Source organism: Triturus cristatus, chromosome 2_2, assembly GCF_964204655.1.
Source record: "Triturus cristatus chromosome 2_2, aTriCri1.1, whole genome shotgun sequence".
Taxonomy (NCBI): Eukaryota; Metazoa; Chordata; class Amphibia; order Caudata; family Salamandridae; genus Triturus; species Triturus cristatus.
In genome coordinates, this window is record NC_140582.1 from 178,254,236 (window position 1) to 178,275,192 (window position 20,957).

Below are 20,957 nucleotides of genomic sequence, written 5' to 3' on the forward strand. Positions count from 1 at the left end.
ACTCCAAGAGTTTACTTTTTATTCCTGGAGAAAACTCCATGACCACTGAGGCCAGTCTGAGAGGGCCCTCCAGATTTTCTTCCCTTTCCGCTTGACCTTCCTCCCTTTATGCTCTTATAGTGCAGGCTCTAAGAAAAGCCCTTGCCATTGCTGGAAGGACAGGGGATGTTGATCCAGCCATGCTGAAGCAATACAAATATGACAAACTGCCAAGTTGATGTAGACCATCCCTTCTTTCACTGTTTACTTCATCCTTTCTCCCTGATATGTGTAAGGGTTTCCTTTTGTCAATAGTAATGCTGTATGTCAAATGTTAATGTTACTTACTGCATCTCCATCTGTGATATGCTATAATAGAAGAAACACTTTTTGGTTAACAACTTTATGTCCTTACTAATAAGCAAAGACAGATGCTCTCCATCCACTAAGGCTATTACATCCCGAAAAGGCTGAATGGAGAACCCTGGCAATGTGGCAATGCTGGCCATCTCGCTACCAAGTGCCAAGAAGCAGAGGCTGATCACTCACTCACTTTTTGCTGCAGTCCTTAGCTACAGATGTTTGGAGACAACATTAGCAGTGCCTCATTGGGGGTACACATCATCTCTCAAGGGGATTAGTCTTGACTGGTACTTTTAAGAAGAGAGATGAACTAAACCCAAGTTGTAAAATACCATATCATCTTGATTTGAATGTTTCAAAATTAATCATTGCTCACAATTGGATGGGTAGAGGTAGTATTGTTAAACTATGACTACCAATTAAGATAGACATCTTTCTAACAATTGCTGCACAAAAGAGGAGGGCTATTAAACAATTTCGTAAATGCAAAATGCTGTTTCCAAGGAAGCGCACTGGTGCTGGGCTAAAACAGAAAGTGACACCAGTCTACACTTCTCTAAACAGAAAGGTCGTCAAGCTAGCCTTAATGTATGGTTCATAACACTTGCCCGAAGATCTTCAGGTAAGGAATTCCACAGGCTTGGCACTGAAAAGGAGAAAGATCTTCCACCCGATCTGGTTTTGTGCAACGTAGGTATATGTAGGAGGTTTTGATTTGATGAACAAAGTACACCGTGGGGTATATATTTTCTCACTTTTTCCTTCTTGTAGGAGGAGTCTTTTTTGGGGACTGCCCTACCAGGAGATTTTGGTGAACATTTGAGCATTGTGGAGAACTGGTGTGAATGACAAGTATTCTACTAATGGCTAGCATCGCTTGGTTAAATTGTTTGGGTGAGTAATCCCGCTCCTGGAACCTGCTGTTCAGCTACCTTCGATTGTCTGTTCATAGATTAAAAGCTAGATCAAATTTAAATGATGCTGCAGAGAACAAACTGTTAAAGTCATCAGTCTTGTAACCTTAATTAATAATCAATTGTACCAATATGACAACATACAAAAAATTGAAAATATGGAAGGCCAATGACTGATGACAACGTATTTACACCTGGACAAATGATGGTCTCGCTGCTAATCCACCAAAGCTTTTGACTAGCTGAGTGCGAAGATTTGCACTTCACCCTCATCCTCTGCTTGATTAAGGATGGTTTTACAGGTAATGAAGAATCAACAGTGCGTGTCATGAGCTAAAACCAATTGCCATCATTTATGCGACACCCACAGGTCTGTTAATATCATGAGATATCTTATCGCAATGTGGTGGGGAACCAAACATAAAAACAACTTGACTTTTGGGGATTCCTTCTGGTTGTTTTGACATTAATGTCTACATTTTTGGAAAACAGATGCTGATGTATGTTTCCATCTTTGACTTCTCAACCCTCTGTGCACCAGCAAAGATGAAAACAGAGAGAGAACATCACACATCTTTCCTTCTCAAGAACTTTATATAAGCTCAGAAATTGTGGTAAATCTTGATTTTGCTACATTTGCAAGGTAAAGGGGGCAGACTGCAAAGGAATACAAAGTCTTGTCCCAAATCGAAGGGGGTAGCATGCTCAAATAAATATATTACCTGTACCTAAATCAGAACAGGGTCCTGAAGGGAGGAGCCATCAACACATGCAGCAACAGCAGGCCAATGAACCATGAAAGAAAATGGGGTTTAGGTACATGATCAAATTAAACTTATCTTGTTCTTGTATATTTCTTTTTTCAAGTGAATACTCATCCACAAGATAGAAAATTAAAACAGGAATTGCAACCAGAATTAAACATGTTGAACTACCAGGACAAACCCTGTGGTCAGTCCTCTGTGTACTTTGACCACTAATGGACCTCTGTGCTGGCCTGACTGAGGTCAGCCCAGAGATATCTGACCACAAGCAATCATATACAAACATCAACACCAGGAGACTAAGCCTCCCTACCTCCTCTCAGTCCCACCCACTGACAGGACTGCACATCTAATTAAGACTTCCACTGTAAACGTTTGTGTGTAGGGATCTGTTTTAAAATGATGGTCTTCAGATTGGAGAGGGAGTGTCTCCTCTCTGTCTACCTAAGGCTGCTCCTCTGATCAAGCAGAGCTAATTACTACACCTACATTTGGGGTGAGGTTTCAATATTTCACCCATATCCACTGAATGCAAAGTTCAGCGAACCTAGCTAGTAATAGGTGATGATTTCCTGTAGACAGGCATCCTACCAAAGAAGGATGGGACATTATGGGGTAGGATATTTTTTGCTGCCAAATCCAACCATGAGCTAAATGGTGCCTTGGGGGTGTGGAAAATGGAGCAGCTCCAAGTGGAGTGATTGTCTTTACCCACAACCAGTATGGGTGGTCTTTAGCCCTGAATGACAGCATATTACAGCTGTCAATCTGTAGCTGGTGACTTCTACTAGAAGAAGGCCCCCTTTAAGGGGCATGGCCGTTATAAGAAATTGGGTTGTTGGTTGACTGGGCTGTGAACCCTGGTCAGACAGCAACCACAATTCTTGTCAGGGTAAGGCACAAGCAAACCTCAAATTAACCTGTGCTCACCCTCTGGGTAGCTTGCCATAAAGCAGTCAGGTTTGACTCAGAGGCAATGTGGAAACCATTTGTGCAACAATTCAAACAGTAAAACAGTGAAAACACACCACAAAAGTTGCCCACATCAGATTAAAAAAAATTATAGTCATTTTTAATAAATGAAACAAGATCAAAATGACAAGGATCCAATCAGTAGAACTGGAGTTATTTATTGTGAAAGGTTTTAGGGAAAATAGAGCCATAAAGTGGATGTCCGCTTGAGCTGGACCAGGACAAAGTCACAAATTCATGCCAACCACAATGGAGTGTGGGCTGGCTACAGGGACTTGCTTAGGCTCACTGAACATAGTACCCTCAATCCTGGTTGCAGAGCGTTGCGAGGATTGGTGTTGAAGATGTGTCTCGCAGCCGAAGCAAAGCGCAGGTTCTGAGATGCGGTGAGTCTGCTGTGTGAGGTCCTGTTGGGTAGTTACCATGGATTCCATCGGGGCTTGCGATGTGATGCCTGGCATTGGGGATATGACACACAGCTGGCTATTCGTCAGTTGCAAGGAGCTGTGAGGCTGTGGTGCGGAGTCTGCTATCATCGTTGAGGCTGCCATCGAAAAGAGATGTGAGTGCTTGGGCCAGGATACGCTGCACAGTCGGTTCCGAGGACTGTGGAGGTGATAAGGGTCTATGCAATAGGTCCCATCCATGCAGCAGTGGTGATGCTGTGGCTCAGGGATGCGCCGCTTGGCAGAGAAGATGTGTTGGTTCTCCTGAAGATGCTCCGCTCATCAGAGAAGATGCATTGGTTCCGCTGGCAAGCACCTAAAGCCATATTTCAAGAATCCAAGGCTGGGGTGGCACCACTTGGCAGAGTAGGCTCACAGATGGCAGAGTCCAGGTGCAAAGTGGTTAGAAGCCTGTTATGTCCCTGAGGATTCTGATCAGGAGGCCAGCCATCGAGCCCTTGGGGTCACTCTGGGTTCAAGAGACGTAGGTCCATTCCTTCTGAACCAGTCAAGAGGGCAGCAGGTCAGCACAACAGGACAGCAGTTCCTTCAGAGTAGCAATAAAGCAGAGTGGCAGTCCTTTAAACAGCACAGCAGTCCTTCTTCTGGCAGAGTATCCACAGGCCCAGAAGTGTACTGAAGAGTTGGTGTCTGAGGTCTTCTTTTATGCCCTGGTTCCAAAGGCCAACAAAAACTCAGCCAAATAGGAGGAGTAAGGCAAAACGTGTGGGGATGAACCTGCAGAAAGGGCCAAGTCCAACAGCCCTACAATGGTGGTTGGCCAATTTTGTATTTTTTAAGCATCATTCATATAGATAACAGAAATGTTGTTTTAAGGACAACAGCCATACATAGCAAGATAAGCAAATTTGAAGGATAGCTTAAACTGAAGCAAGTGATTGTGGTCTTTTTCCAAGGCCCAATTGTATGCCAGTTAAACAGTGAATACAAACAGCAGACAAAATACATTGTGCAGTTTCACAATAAAAGTTCACGATTTAGGTTCATTGTGCAGCATTAGTTATTGATTTTGGATACATAAGGTGCCACTCCAAGTTAGCTTCTAAACTAAACAATATGTTCTTGCATGAGGAGCCACAGCATGTAGCCATAAACGTTGGAGCTAGTGATAGAACACTTTCTTAACAGTGTACAGTTGTGGAAAGGCAGTATCAGATAGGGAGGCTAGGCTGTGTACTTTGTAAGCTGGTATTGGAGGTTGTTGCATGGGTTTAGGTCAACTGAATGAAAGTACTGAAGTGTGTGCTGGGCACTTAAGGAGTAATTCTGTTTGGCTGTACAGGAATAGGCGGTTTCATGTATACAGTTCTTAGATTGCTTTAGGAAATTGGCTACCTGGTGACATTTCCAAGATAACTCATCCAGTTTAAAGAAGATCCCAGCATAATCTTTGTACCTATATGTACCCGATATTGAGTGCCATCATGGTAGTGTTATGGGAAGCCATATAAGAACAGGAAAGAATTGTTAAGAAGAGAGAAGCTTGTGGTATTTTTCTAGTGATGCTGTGGATTGTTAATTGAACAGTTCTCCATGTGATCAGATGAATGTGGTTATCTAGGAAAAAGGTGTACTGCTAGAGGAACATACGACCTAGTTCAGCAAGGGTTTCGAGATGGTAATTAGACCTTTGTGATCGATAGTGCTGAAATCTGCTGCATGGCAGGTATTTTCAATGGGCATTCCTGTATATAATCTAGGACGGCCAACAGTTCTTCCCTGATCCACAATGATGTGGCTCAGCCTTACCAGTGTATGTCCTGGATGTGAGTTGCAAGCTTTAATCCATAGAAAAACAAATGCATGCAACTCGCATTTCAAAAATGTACCCACAAAGAAACATCTACCCACAATGCAATTCACAACTACAAAAAAGGGAGAGAAACAGAACAATTTTTATTCAAAGCAAAGTTCATATTACAATGAATGCATGAAATTTGCAAAATAAGAGCACACAAATGTAATCATCAGCATGTGTCTGTATGGAAACTAGCAACATCAGAACCATATTTACTGAAGCCAGAGGCAAAAGCAAAAAAGAGTAAACACATTAGCAAACTCCATAAAAGAATGGGCGCTAAAATGACTTATCAATGCCAAACAATTTCTTTGAGTCAGGTTGTATTTTAGGAATTTAAGAAACAGACTAAAATAGTCTGAATCAGTGCTCTTGCAAATACTCAAAACAGACCAGGAAGTTTAACACATACTATCATTATGTATACTAGGAAATTTCACAAACAGAACTCAAAAATTAGTTTCACAATTTTTGGGGGGGTAGTGAGAGATCACTGGAGTTTTTTAAATAAAAGAATATTATTCTTTACTTTATACAAAAAAATGGTTAAAAAATATTTTTACAATTCTGAATCCAGTCTATTCAATTATTTTTATATAAAGACCATTATTTTCATAAAATCATTCCTATCAAAATGTTCAGTTGAATCAAAAAAGAGCCATAAATACCATCCTTTTTATCAAATCTTTCTCACCCGTTTGTTCTTCAACACATTTCGGGGTGTGCATCAGAGAAACCACTTCTTCCTAGCTTTGGGACCTATATGTGGATACAAATATTAAAGATAGACATAGACTACAATTCAGCTTCAAAATAACATTTTAAAGCAGTATATTATACATACAGCCACTATATGGAGTCATTTCTAGAAGATCACCAAATACAATGTAACTACATTAAGCACAATTATACAAACAGTTCGCTATTATTAAACTATTTCAATGTTTTTTGTCTGAAATAATGTTATTGTTCACAAATAAAACAGTCATCTTTTTACACACATATCGACAATTTTTTCCCCTTCAATAAGACATCACCTATAAACATAATGCATAGGATACCTGGATAGTTAAATACTTCTAAACAATTGCCCTAATTTGTGTGTACAATCACCATATGGAGCACGTAGTCCTTAACTGGACATCACAAGTACATACAATTTGGGGTATCTGAAAAACTTGATAAATCCTGTAAATCCCAGATTCACCCAGAAATGTATAAAAGACAAGCTCCAAATTGTGTCAGTCAATAATATGCATAAATGATAGTCCTAATGAATCATCATACTATTGGTATTATATTGTCATTCCTCACTTGAAAATTCTAATTTTCTCAGTCAATTAAATTCTTATAAATTGATCTTCCTGGGATATGTTAATAAAGGAATAGATTTAATATGAATGAGTGATGAATTACACTATTTTGATGACAAAGATTATACCAATAGTATTATGATTTATTAAGACGGCATCATATGCATAATATTGCGTGACACAGCTTGACTTCTGTATATTGGGGGGTAGTAAGATATCACTAGATTTTGTTTAAAATAAAAGAATATTATTCCTTAATTTATACCAAAATAATTGTTAAAAAAGATTTTTACAATTCTGAATCCAGTCTATTCAATTATATTTTTATAAAGACCATTATTTCCTAACTTCACTACTACTTAATGCCTTTTGTGAATACCGAAAGTCGTAAAGTTAGGATTTGTCTCAGTTTAGTAGTTGTAAAGTTAGGAGTCCTAACTTTGCTACTACTAAATGCCTTCTGTGAATACCAAAAGTAGTAAGTTTAGGATTTTATCTCAGATTAATTCTGTGAATCTGCCCCAATATGTTCCAGATGGTGATTGTACAAGTAAATGAGGACAATTGTTGAGAAGGTATCCAAAGCATTATCAACAATCCACAACCCACAACGCATACAGTAGAGATGGACTGATAGACCTAACAGCCTTTGGTAAGGTCTTCCCCAAAATATTTTGCCTTCTCCCCACCTGTCAGCTGAAATTAGATTTTGTTAGCTTTTAGGAATCTGTGCACTTTACTACTAAAAACCAGTTCTTAAGTACTAGTGCTCTCTCCCTTAAACATAGTACATTAGTTTACACTCAATTGGCACATTTAATTTACTTCTAGGTGTTAGTAAAGTGGTACTATATGTAACCAGGGCCTGTCAATTTAATGCTACTAGTGGGCCTACAGCCCTTTTTGTGCCACCACTAACGTAGTCATTTAAAACATGTCTCAGGCCTCCCATTGAAGCCTGTGTGTAGTTTTAAACTGGCAATTCAACTTGGCAAAATAAAACGTTTTGCTAGGCCTAAACCTCTCTTTTTAATACATATAAGTCACCCCTAAGGTAGCCCCTAAACAGCCCATGGATCGAGTGTATTGTATTTAAAAGGTAGGGCATGTGCTTTTAAGGGATGTATGTCGTTAAAACGCACACATTTACAACGCATGCACTTACAACGCATTTTTTACAACGCAACATCCACTACAACGCATTCCATTACATAGCATGACACTACAACGCATTTTTAAAAACTACCTTTACAACGCATTCCATTACATCGCATACTACCTTTACAACGCATACCATTACAACGCATAATATTAAATTGCATTTAAGGTAAGTATTGGATAGTATAGGGGTAAAAATAACTATTCTAACTCCAGGGGGTGCAACAGTAGGGTAAGTGTTGGATAGTATAGGGGTAAAAATTACTATTCTAACTCCAGGGGGTGCAACAGTAGGGTAAGTGTTGGATAATATAGGGGTAAAAATTACTATTCTAACTCCAGGGGGTGCAACAGTAGGGTAAGTGTTGGATAGTATAGGGGTAAAAATTACTATTCTAACTCCAGGGGGTGCAACAGTAGGGTAAGTGTTGGATAGTATAGGGGTAAAAATTGCTATTCTAACTCCAGGGGGTGCAACAGTAGGGAAAGTGTTGGATAGTATAGGGGTAAAAATTGCTATTCTAACTCCAGGGGGTGCAACAGTAGGGAAAGTGTTGGATAGTATAGGGGTAAAAATTACTATTCTAACTCCAGGGGGTGCCACAGTAGGGTAAGTGTTGGATAGTATAGGGGTACAAATTACTATTCTAACTCCAGGGGGTGCAACAGTAGGGTAAGTGTTGGATCGTATAGGGGTAAAAATTACTATTCTAACTCCAGGGGGTGCAACAGTAGGGTAAGTGTTGGATAGTATAGGGGTAAAAATTACTATTCTAACTCCAGGGGGTGCATCAGTAGGGTAAGTGTTGGATAGTATAGGGGTAAAAATTACTATTCTAACTCCAGGGGGTGCAACAGTAGGGTAAGTGTTGGATAGTGTAGTGTAATATTATGCGTTGTAATGGTATGCGTTGTAAAGGTAGTATGCGATGTAATGGAATGCGTTGTAAATGTAGTTTTTACAAATGCGTTGTAGTGTCATGCTATGTATTGGAATGCGTTGTAGTGGATGATGCGTTGTAAAAAATGCGTTGTAAGTGTAGTGCGTTGTAAAAGTTGTGTTGTAAAGGTTGTTCCCCACTTTTAAGTTTTACATGCCCTGGTAGTGAAAAACTCATAATTTATTTTTCACTACTGTGAGGCATACCTGTCTCATAACATAACATTTGGTTACCTTATTATATTTTAGAAGTGCTAACTTTTATTACATTGTTCCTACTAATTTAGTAGGACTGTGGATTAGTTCAACAAAAATTCATAATATAGGGTCTGATCCTTCTTATTTCATCAGTAAATGTTGGACTAGCTAGCTCAAAGTACTGCATGTAAACTCGTAAACCTCCAGAGCTTTATATGCTTTTAGCAACCTCGAACATGATTATCCTCATTCCCAAGGAATTCGTGAAAAAGATCTAACTCTTTTGTTTGTCACTTTTGCATGCCAAGGTTTTACAAAGAGAAGAGACAGTAATTCATTTTCAAATCTTTATTGAAACGATCTAATCCTTGTAAGTAAAGCATGAACTGCGATTATTAGACAGACAAGACACATCATTGTTGCAAGCATTATTAGAATGAAGAAAAATACAAACAATTCAACCATGTTGATTATTCCTAATATTACTCCTATCTATCATTAATACCCCTGCACTGGTGAGAGCATGGTGAGGGTACCCTTCTGTCAGACCGAGTTGAAATTACCTTACCCCATACCTTGGTGCAATGTCTCAGGAAGCCAGACTCAGTCCATTAACAAATTCATTCTGTCTTAGTATGCATGCCTACACACATCTGCCTGCGCAGCTATCTTCCTTCTTATAATGAATGTTGGGGCCTGCGGAGCTGCATTTCAGTCACAGCTCTCCGCAGCATCCATGATAATTCTGGTGTGATGTGCCTCTCGCCTGAATTGAAAATCGGTGCTGTTTAAATAATAAAGCAACAAACTTATCTCCTTCTGCACGAGATGCAGAAATACAACTTTATTTAGTCTGGAGAAGAGTCATCTAAATGAGCACAAAACAAAGCAAGGACATTGCGTTCTATTATGTGACCCTGAAACTACCAGTGCGAACTACAGAACAATGTCTAACTATAACAAATACGTATTTTGTCTTGTTAGTGAATAATATGTGCAAACCATCATCTTGAAAGGATGATAAGTTAGAGAGTAAGACTAAAATGAAGACAAAATGTACTCGCTATAACACCGCCACTGTGATTGGAAGGATACAACTATATTTAAAAAAATTGTAATAGCATCAAGTTTTTGTAAAAAGCCTTGTGTTTTTTCCCCTTCAATAGGACATCACCTATAAACATAATGCATAGGATACCTGGATAGTTAAATACTTCTAAACAATTGCCCTAATTTGTGTGTACAATCACCATATGGAGCACGTAGTCCTTAACTGGACATCACAAGTACATACAATTTGGGGTATCTGAAAAACTTGATAAATCCTGTAAATCCCAGATTCACCCAGAAATGTATAAAAGACAAGCTCCAAATTGTGTCAGTCAATAATATGCATAAATGATAGTCCTAATGAATCATCATACTATTGGTATTATATTGTCATTCCTCACTTGAAAATTCTAATTTTCTCAGTCAATTAAATTCTTATAAATTGATCTTCCTGGGATATGTTAATAAAGGAATAGATTTAATATGAATGAGTGATGAATTACACTATTTTGATGACAAAGATTATACCAATAGTATTATGATTTATTAAGACGGCATCATATGCATAATATTGCGTGACACAGCTTGACTTCTGTATATTGGGGGGTAGTAAGATATCACTAGATTTTGTTTAAAATAAAAGAATATTATTCCTTAATTTATAACAAAATAATTGTTAAAAAAGATTTTTACAATTCTGAATCCAGTCTATTCAATTATATTTTTATAAAGACCATTATTTCCTAACTTCACTACTACTTAATGCCTTTTGTGAATACCGAAAGTCGTAAAGTTAGGATTTGTCTCAGTTTAGTAGTTGTAAAGTTAGGAGTCCTAACTTTGCTACTACTAAATGCCTTCTGTGAATACCAAAAGTAGTAAGTTTAGGATTTTATCTCAGATTAATTCTGTGAATCTGCCCCAATATGTTCCAGATGGTGATTGTACAAGTAAATGAGGACAATTGTTGAGAAGGTATCCAAAGCATTATCAACAATCCACAACCCACAACGCATACAGTAGAGATGGACTGATAGACCTAACAGCCTTTGGTAAGGTCTTCCCCAAAATATTTTGCCTTCTCCCCACCTGTCAGCTGAAATTAGATTTTGTTAGCTTTTAGGAATCTGTGCACTTTACTACTAAAAACCAGTTCTTAAGTACTAGTGCTCTCTCCCTTAAACATAGTACATTAGTTTACACTCAATTGGCACATTTAATTTACTTCTAGGTGTTAGTAAAGTGGTACTATATGTAACCAGGGCCTGTCAATTTAATGCTACTAGTGGGCCTACAGCCCTTTTTGTGCCACCACTAACGTAGTCATTTAAAACATGTCTCAGGCCTCCCATTGAAGCCTGTGTGTAGTTTTAAACTGGCAATTCAACTTGGCAAAATAAAACGTTTTGCTAGGCCTAAACCTCTCTTTTTAATACATATAAGTCACCCCTAAGGTAGCCCCTAAACAGCCCATGGATCGAGTGTATTGTATTTAAAAGGTAGGGCATGTGCTTTTAAGGGATGTATGTCGTTAAAACGCACACATTTACAACGCATGCACTTACAACGCATTTTTTACAACGCAACATCCACTACAACGCATTCCATTACATAGCATGACACTACAACGCATTTTTAAAAACTACCTTTACAACGCATTCCATTACATCGCATACTACCTTTACAACGCATACCATTACAACGCATAATATTAAATTGCATTTAAGGTAAGTATTGGATAGTATAGGGGTAAAAATAACTATTCTAACTCCAGGGGGTGCAACAGTAGGGTAAGTGTTGGATAGTATAGGGGTAAAAATTACTATTCTAACTCCAGGGGGTGCAACAGTAGGGTAAGTGTTGGATAATATAGGGGTAAAAATTACTATTCTAACTCCAGGGGGTGCAACAGTAGGGTAAGTGTTGGATAGTATAGGGGTAAAAATTACTATTCTAACTCCAGGGGGTGCAACAGTAGGGTAAGTGTTGGATAGTATAGGGGTAAAAATTGCTATTCTAACTCCAGGGGGTGCAACAGTAGGGAAAGTGTTGGATAGTATAGGGGTAAAAATTGCTATTCTAACTCCAGGGGGTGCAACAGTAGGGAAAGTGTTGGATAGTATAGGGGTAAAAATTACTATTCTAACTCCAGGGGGTGCCACAGTAGGGTAAGTGTTGGATAGTATAGGGGTACAAATTACTATTCTAACTCCAGGGGGTGCAACAGTAGGGTAAGTGTTGGATCGTATAGGGGTAAAAATTACTATTCTAACTCCAGGGGGTGCAACAGTAGGGTAAGTGTTGGATAGTATAGGGGTAAAAATTACTATTCTAACTCCAGGGGGTGCATCAGTAGGGTAAGTGTTGGATAGTATAGGGGTAAAAATTACTATTCTAACTCCAGGGGGTGCAACAGTAGGGTAAGTGTTGGATAGTGTAGTGTAATATTATGCGTTGTAATGGTATGCGTTGTAAAGGTAGTATGCGATGTAATGGAATGCGTTGTAAATGTAGTTTTTACAAATGCGTTGTAGTGTCATGCTATGTATTGGAATGCGTTGTAGTGGATGATGCGTTGTAAAAAATGCGTTGTAAGTGTAGTGCGTTGTAAAAGTTGTGTTGTAAAGGTTGTTCCCCACTTTTAAGTTTTACATGCCCTGGTAGTGAAAAACTCATAATTTATTTTTCACTACTGTGAGGCATACCTGTCTCATAACATAACATTTGGTTACCTTATTATATTTTAGAAGTGCTAACTTTTATTACATTGTTCCTACTAATTTAGTAGGACTGTGGATTAGTTCAACAAAAATTCATAATATAGGGTCTGATCCTTCTTATTTCATCAGTAAATGTTGGACTAGCTAGCTCAAAGTACTGCATGTAAACTCGTAAACCTCCAGAGCTTTATATGCTTTTAGCAACCTCGAACATGATTATCCTCATTCCCAAGGAATTCGTGAAAAAGATCTAACTCTTTTGTTTGTCACTTTTGCATGCCAAGGTTTTACAAAGAGAAGAGACAGTAATTCATTTTCAAATCTTTATTGAAACGATCTAATCCTTGTAAGTAAAGCATGAACTGCGATTATTAGACAGACAAGACACATCATTGTTGCAAGCATTATTAGAATGAAGAAAAATACAAACAATTCAACCATGTTGATTATTCCTAATATTACTCCTATCTATCATTAATACCCCTGCACTGGTGAGAGCATGGTGAGGGTACCCTTCTGTCAGACCGAGTTGAAATTACCTTACCCCATACCTTGGTGCAATGTCTCAGGAAGCCAGACTCAGTCCATTAACAAATTCATTCTGTCTTAGTATGCATGCCTACACACATCTGCCTGCGCAGCTATCTTCCTTCTTATAATGAATGTTGGGGCCTGCGGAGCTGCATTTCAGTCACAGCTCTCCGCAGCATCCATGATAATTCTGGTGTGATGTGCCTCTCGCCTGAATTGAAAATCGGTGCTGTTTAAATAATAAAGCAACAAACTTATCTCCTTCTGCACGAGATGCAGAAATACAACTTTATTTAGTCTGGAGAAGAGTCATCTAAATGAGCACAAAACAAAGCAAGGACATTGCGTTCTATTATGTGACCCTGAAACTACCAGTGCGAACTACAGAACAATGTCTAACTATAACAAATACGTATTTTGTCTTGTTAGTGAATAATATGTGCAAACCATCATCTTGAAAGGATGATAAGTTAGAGAGTAAGACTAAAATGAAGACAAAATGTACTCGCTATAACACCGCCACTGTGATTGGAAGGATACAACTATATTTAAAAAAATTGTAATAGCATCAAGTTTTTGTAAAAAGCCTTGTGTTTCATATGAACACTTTAAGAGCATAAATCAGCGGTTCCCAATCTGAGCACCATGGCACCCGATTGCGCTGTCAAAACTAGCAAGAGGCACCACAAGAAGATGCACACCAATCTCACAGCAAGACAGGTACAGCAATACTGATCACGCTTTGACAGTGCACCTTAATCCCAAACTGCATCATACAGATTAGGATTAGGTGGCTATGGAGGATGCTACTGGGACTTTTTAGTTCTGTTTTCTCACAGCTCCTTCTACTCACAGCTGCAGAGTTGAGCAAGCCAAAGCCTGCTGTGAAGTTTGTTGCAGTTTGTGGTTGCGGTATTGTGCGTGTTCATCCAGGCTCCTGCGTCTACTAAGGGTAAGACAAGACTTGAATAGGCAATGAGGGTTAGAGGGATTCTCAATCTGCATCTTCAGTAGCTACTTTTTGCTAAATGCATAAACTCTACACCAAGCTGCATGTGTCTGATTTCCACAGACTTAGAAGTCGGCAAACATCTTGTTCCTTGTCCAAACAGCAGTTGCCCAGCAACCGCACACACAGGGGAGTGTTCCTCTTCCTCAATTATGCTGCTACTATGCTTTCTTGCAGTGCACCTTCTTCCTAACTAAACATCACAGGCCTGGCATGAGCATCAGCAATCTGTGGTGAACCTGAAAGCTTCTAGATTCTGTGGAGCACTGTGAATGGCGGTTTAGAATCTTCACTGGAGGAGAGCCTTATTTTGGGACCAGCAGCTGCGGACGCGTCCTCTGTTTTTTTCTGTTTCTATAAAGCGCAAACTTAACCCAAAGGTATTGGAGGGCTTTACATGAGCACCAGCTACATTACACATGGTCGCATCAAGAGATAAGGTGAGTTGCCCTGAATCACAGGATGTGACACTGACGCTGAGAAACAAAATTGGTTTTCCAGTTCCAAAGTCGGCAGCTCAAAGCATAATGCCACATCCTTTCTTCAGAGAGAGTGTTCGATTTAGTAGAGTGTTTGTAACACTTAGCTTATTGCTGTGTGGCTCTAGACATGGATGTCTTTGTGTCCGTGGTTGGATGCCAGTTGCCCCTAGGGTGGTTGGGTGCCTTGTGTAAGGGGTAGTACCACACTAAGTTTAACAAGTGACTTTGTGTCACCAAGTACACTTTGCTTCGATCCTGGGCTTTCATTAACAGCTCAATATATGCTGGTAGTTGATCCAATGAAATGTACACACCCGAAAACTGATTAAAAAGAACAACAAGGTATATGAGCATTGTGTCCTTCGTGATCCAAAGTCATCAGATATCCTTAAACCTCATACCATCATCGTGGGCACTGTTACCAGTATTTGACGTTCAAGTGCAACCCAGTCTATTCTGGGTGTTGTAGTCATTTGTATTCCCTCCATTTAACTAACAAGACTAACAGATCTTTTTTTTTTTTTTTTTTTTTTTTTTTTTAAAAAAACCCTTATTTGTGCATAGTAAAAGAACAAATACGGGCCTACAACCATCAGGCCGGCCACAATACGGTTGAGCACAGAGACAAACAATACATCCCCTGTGCGTCAAGGTCAAGATTAGCAACGATTCAGGATTCATACACTGGAGGGATCCTGGACACCGGGGGAAGGAGAAGTGAAGGTTAATTTTAAGGTTTTCAAAAAAAAAAAAAAAAAAAAAATTTTTATCGAGAAAAAAAGGCAGTAAAGGATAGAAACAAGGAGATTCGAGTCCGCAAGTCGGCTTCATACACTGGAGGGCAGCAGCATCATTAAAACAGCCATAGAAAATCTCATACAGTAAGGCGATGCAGTTAGATAACAGGATCATCACAGTAGTAAATACGCACCCCCTAAAAGCCGCCCCCACTCAATCCACCCCACACCCGGACCCCGAATCGAAACAAGTATAGCGCAGAGACATGAAAGAAAGAGGCCCATAGAACTAAAAAGAAACAGTAAATTACCCCCCCACCCTACACCAATGCGGAGGCTATGGCCTACCCCCCCCCCAGCATAGTGCCTGTCGCCCAATGAACCCGAAATATAGACAAGAGAGAAAGTAGGAATAGAGTAAAGAAACTAAGAGAAGAAAGAAGAAAGGAGGTGGGGAGGAGCCCACGTATCCTCGGAGCGCCCGACACCACCGGCCAACCAATCCTCCACACACCGAAATCCCACTACACCCAAAGGCGGTCGTGTGAAGATAGCATGTAACACCAAGGCAAAGAAGGCAGACAGATCGCGACGAGTGCGCACAACATATGTAGACAATTCCAGTCCCAGTCCAGCCCGGCCGTGAAGCCATGATGATAGAGAGTAATCTAGCCCTGGCCCGATCGCGGGCGTACGATTAGACCCGCCCCCTCGTGAATGCCCCGCATCCCGAACAGACAAAGACAATATGGCCACTTGGGAGAAGATGGAGAAGTAGAGTCACAAAATGGCCGCCGATCATCTATGGAGGTCCCCTTGCACACCATATAAAATCCAGACCTGGCTTGTAAAGTACATGAGTTCCACATAAAAGGAGCCGTAGGCCACCGTGAACGGTTCCTCGAGGTCGCCAGGTGTAGTTCAGCTGGAAACTCCTGCGGGCACGGTGAGGCAGGCAACAACAAAGCAGGCAGCAATGACCGGGGAAACAAAGTGTCTGCCATTGAGCAGGAGAGCGATTGATCCTGAGCGCCGGGAAAGCCAAATGAAGACACCAGTGTAGCACCGTTATACCCAGTCGTTGCTTCCCCGCAGGAGGACCACAGCACTGGCAGACTCACGTCTTGTTGATCACAAACGGGGCGCTCACGGCCCGCAGCAGACAGTGTAGAGTCGAACCGCTCACTCAGCGTTTGCAAGCCGACACACAATTGCAGACGAAAGTCCCGCAGGGCAGCCAGAACGGAGCCGTATGTCAGCGGAAGCTGCGTCCCCACAACGGCAGCAATCCGGGACGGCACTGGGGAACTGGAGTCTGGTAGAGGGAGGGCGAAGCGGGCAGCGGGCGAGACCGGAGCATCACCCCCCAGCAGCGAGCAGGCAATCAGCGCCATGTTTTACCGTTGAACGGTACCATGGCCAGGGGGGGGATCGTGACAAGGAGGCAATTCCCAACAGGTCTGCGCCGCCACAGGTGAAAGCCAGCAGGCGCTTCCCCTCCCTCGGGCTCTCTTTGCAGCCGACTAGACCATAGAAGAAGGAGGTCTGCAGCCTTCCACAGCGTGGTCCACAGAGCGGGGTAGGAGACCCGCCACACCGGGGCTTACCCTCTAGCTCCAGCCCGTCAGGTGCAGGGTACAGGAGGTGTCCGGGCGTCTCTCTCCCGGCTCTTCTGGCGACCGTACGTGGCGTGAGGCGGGAGCGGGACCTCGGGCTCAGATTTGCACCAGCGGGTCCGGTGACTGCAACGCTTCCAGAGGGCCGGCCGAGGCCACAGTAGAGCAAGGGTCCAGGGCGGAGAACAAAGGCACCAAGAACTCCGGCATCCGGGCGGGCTAAGACTTCGGGAAAGCGACGGCGCAGTCAGCGCGTCGTCGCACGCGTGGCACCTCGAAAATCGGCAAGGATAGGAATCAGGATGATAGTCCGAGGCCAAGGGCCGACGGAGCCGGGCGCTCAAGCGACTGCTCCGGTCGCCATCTTGGCTCCTCCCCCCATCTGGAGCAAGACTAACAGATCTTAAAGCAAGAATTGTATGCTGAAAGAGTCAATTCCAACCAATCTCTCTCCAACCCGAGTCCCTGCACACTTGGCGTCCCCCAAGGATCCTCACTCTCCCCCACCCTCTTCAACCTCTTCCTGGAACCTCTGACTGTAATTCTTAAATCCTCCAACATACAATATCACACGTATGCTGATGACACCCAACTTTACATGAAAATCTCCTACCACAAGTAGGTGTGCGACCAGCTGAAGACGGAAGAAGGATCCATTCCGGCGCTTAGATACAAACCGCCAGAAACCACGCTCGCTAGGAGTTGGTCGTGGAAGAAAGAATAAGAGCATTCACCGTCATGCCGTCTGATTATAAAAAGAACCAAGATTTACATAGTATCAGCCCAACTTAACAAAGGATAAGCAGAGAAGTGCTAGAAATCGGAAGCCAGTGAGGTGTTTCTGCATGAGACGTCCTGCTTTTTGGTTCATCACTGAATTTCATCATCAATGACTGGACATTTCAGTCATTCTGCCACAGAGGAGCCATCTATCCAGTGGACGTTAAGTGAATTCACCAGGAAGGAGGACCCGGAGAGGAAAGGAAGGAGGACCCGGAGAGGAAAGGGAAAGGAGGTCCCAGAGAGGAAGGGGAAGGAGAGGTGCCCCTGCAACGCCTGTCCGGCTGAACGCTAGTGGAATTGCTTGGCGGCGCCAAAATCTGGAAGGTCGTACTGGGGCTGTAACGCTGTAACGCCCGATCAAGAAGATACACCGGACAGGGAGAGGAGAGTTTGCCGGCTGTTTACTCCGAGAGCGATAAGAGCGATAAGAGGAGCCGCTTGTAAAATTTGCCCTCAGTTATTTGTTATTTGGTTCTTTGTCCTGTTGCTCTGTTGCCTTTCACGCTTGGAGCGAGGAGATTCCTGTTGGCTGGTCCCCTCCGCTGCTGCTTACTGTGCTATTTTGCGGCCGCTGTGCGTGGGGACTACAGCCCCCAGAAGCCATTGCAGGACACCCCGCTCACTCACGCCCACTTCCACTCCCAGAGGCGCACAAAATACCGGCGCCTCCCTTGCGTCGCGGGCGGCACCGGGTTAATTGAACGGTGGACTGTGTTATCTTCGGGTCTCTAGGTTCGTTAAATATATTTGTAGTTATATTTGTTCTGGCTGTTCATTGCTCTGGTTGTTTTATTGTACTGACCTGTACTGACCTACTGCAAATTTTGTTGTATCTCCTGGCCCACCTGAGGTTTGTCGCCTACTATGGGGTAAGGGAAAGTGAAAGAGAAAACAAGCGTGACTAGTAGCACTGAAGGGTCTATTTCAAGGACCATGGACCAGTTTTTTACAAGGGCTGCGGTCGTGCTGGAACGAGAGATAGCGCTAACCGAGAAGAGACTGTCGTTACATCCCATCTTCTCCAAGCGCTCCTCACTGGGTACTATTAGGGATGCTGTTACCCCAGAGCAGTTGGTCACCGATTCACCCCGCGATGATATCAGGCAGGTTATTAGCAGAGATTTGGAGGCTACTGATGTATCTGACGCTTGTTCTTCAGTAGCTCCTATGATTTCGAATTCATTACCAGGGGACAGCTCCATAACAGCTACTGTTTTACCTTCCAAATGCGGGAAAAGGAAGAAAGGGGGTGGGGCTCATAAGGGCAGGTGTCCCAAAATAATTAAAACCAGTAAATCTGGAGGGGCCTCAGTCATAGCGCCTCATTTGGTAATTGAGAATACTCTGCCCAATCCTCAGTTTGGGGAAACAGTCTACTGAGCTGCCTAAGCGCTGGCCTTTAAAAGCACAGTATACTGATAGCTTCTTTGACCAGATTAAAAGACATCTATTGGTGGCCAGGTCTTGATAGACAAGTGGCTCTTTTTATAAACAATTGCCCTAGTTGTGTTGTTTCCGACAAACACTGGAAAACCAATAAGGAGCCTTTACTTCCATTTCCATTCCCTGATTCCCCATGGGACAAAATTGCCTTGGACTTTTCAGGACCTTTTAATTTGTTACCTCCAGACAAAAGGTATTGTCTGGTTGTCATTGATTACCATTCTAAATGGATATAATATTCATTTGTACAAGTAGCCAACTCTTCTACTGTTGTTTCTTTCCTTCAAAATATTTTCAAGATTGAAGGTACTCCCAATTGCGTTGTCACTGACAATGGCCAACCTTTCCTTTCCCATCAAGTCACCAGTTTCTTGGACAGTTCCGAGATAAAACATTGTCAAGTGGCACTGAATAGTCCTTCTTCCAACTGACTCGTTGAGAGGGCCAACCGGTTCCTTAAAGAAGGAGTTCAAACCGCTATTGCAGCTAATCTTGATGTTGGTGCTTATTTACAAACCAAAGTTTGGGCTTATTTAACGACACCTCATTCGACTACTGGTGTTACACATTTACCTTGGTGCCTCTTGAATTTATTGGCGTTACCCTCTACCACACCCTAGCATACACTTCACTAAGCCGCACCTCCCCCATACAAATCGAGTACACCATTCAGCCACATCAGATGAACTACCATTAGTCCTTCCGTAAGATCAACTTCTTCTGCAATAGATATACCTTACTGAGGTCTAGTCCTTCACACAGATACGGTCCCAGAACATGTTTGTTTTAGAATAATCTTTCCCAAAAATTACATATTCAAGTACAATGCGCCCAAGACATTTCATGAGCTTTAATTTCACCAGAAATAGGTTCATACAATAGCATGGTGATGATTTAGATCAAATCAACCATTGTCTGAGAGATTACTATATTGTTCCTTTGTTTTGGCTTTACATGTGGGACAGACATTTTTCTTAGTTCAGAAAACAAGGAGCCCTTCAAATTCTTGAACTCCACAAAGAAAGCAGACAAACGCTACACGGTTTAATTTAAGAACTTCAAATGATCATAGTCCACAAAATTATAATCTGTTAATCCATTAGGGTAATAAAAGAACATTTCCACACTTGTATGTTATAAACTGGATTTGGTTTTTCCAGTTCCAGACATATTTGTGCTAACTGATTCTTGCTTGAGAAAGCCATCATATTATTATGACCCAGACTGACCCTACTAGGCCCTGGGTATTTCTCCAGGAGGCTGGGACTGGCGTGGACGGTTTCCTTGCTGCCAACTAGTATTGATGCTGCCCACCAACAGCCTCCGTTCGCTCTCCAGCCTTCGGAGGCCCCTCCCGACACCTGCCTCAGAACTCTAAACCAGCAATAACTGTCTTAGACTACTTGTGAAAGCTGCGAAAGTGGTGAGGGGGACTGGACCGAAGGTGCTTTGCATATATTTCCTAGGCATGAAACCTGTTGAATTTGTCATGCGGGGATGTGTCAACATCCCTTTTCTGTTACTGTGCCCCTCAACACCGCACATCTGCAGACAGCAGGACTCCTCCTCATCGCCCCCCTCTTGTCATGATCTTGACACTTTTGCGAAAAAGAACCCTTTTAAGTTATGTCTTCAATCTAATCCACTATATCACTAACAAAACAAATTTTTGCCAAACGTGTTGATACCAACTTTTAACATTAACCAAATGTCTTACAAA